Source organism: Camelina sativa, unplaced genomic scaffold (genome assembly GCF_000633955.1).
Source record: "Camelina sativa cultivar DH55 unplaced genomic scaffold, Cs unpScaffold08676, whole genome shotgun sequence".
Classification (NCBI taxonomy): Eukaryota; Viridiplantae; Streptophyta; class Magnoliopsida; order Brassicales; family Brassicaceae; genus Camelina; species Camelina sativa.
Genome location: NW_010929739.1, coordinates 1 through 427, shown reverse-complemented (window position 1 = coordinate 427; position 427 = coordinate 1). Strand labels below are relative to the sequence as shown.

General features: G+C 32.3%; 1 long non-coding RNA gene across 1 annotated transcript; it reads left to right on the top strand.

Moving 5' to 3' along the window:
• Nucleotides 1–2: 2 nt before the first annotated feature.
• LOC104775100 lies at nt 3–405 on the top strand. The gene is made up of 3 exons (XR_765695.1): nt 3–60; nt 140–259; nt 340–405. It is a non-coding gene; the product is annotated as an uncharacterized LOC104775100 (long non-coding RNA).
• Nucleotides 406–427: the final 22 nt, after the last annotated feature.

The following is a 427-nucleotide window of genomic DNA, read 5'->3' as shown; positions in this document are numbered from 1 at the left end:
TGCTCAAGGGGCTGCCAAGTTTTTGTTGACTCAGGGAATTCAAACATTCATGGTCCAGCGGTAAAAGAGAAAAGTCATTAGATTAATTCTTACATGATCAGTACTTATTAACTTTTGTTTATGTTATTGTCATTTATAGGCTATGATCAAGGACATCAATGATAGTATCAAACTATCACCAGATTGCTCAAATTATAAGAAGCTGCCTGATGTAACCTTAACAATTGCTGGAAGGAGTTTCTCAGTCAGTCGTCGTGATGTAAGTTGATTTGACGTTTTCTTTCCTCCGTTTAGTAATTTAATTTTATTCTTACTTTTTTTTTTTTTTCTATTTTGCAGTATATATACAAGGTGAACAAAAATGAGTGCTTAAGTAGATTCGTGGAGACAAAAGATGAATACTGGTAAGTTTTTCATATGTAATAAT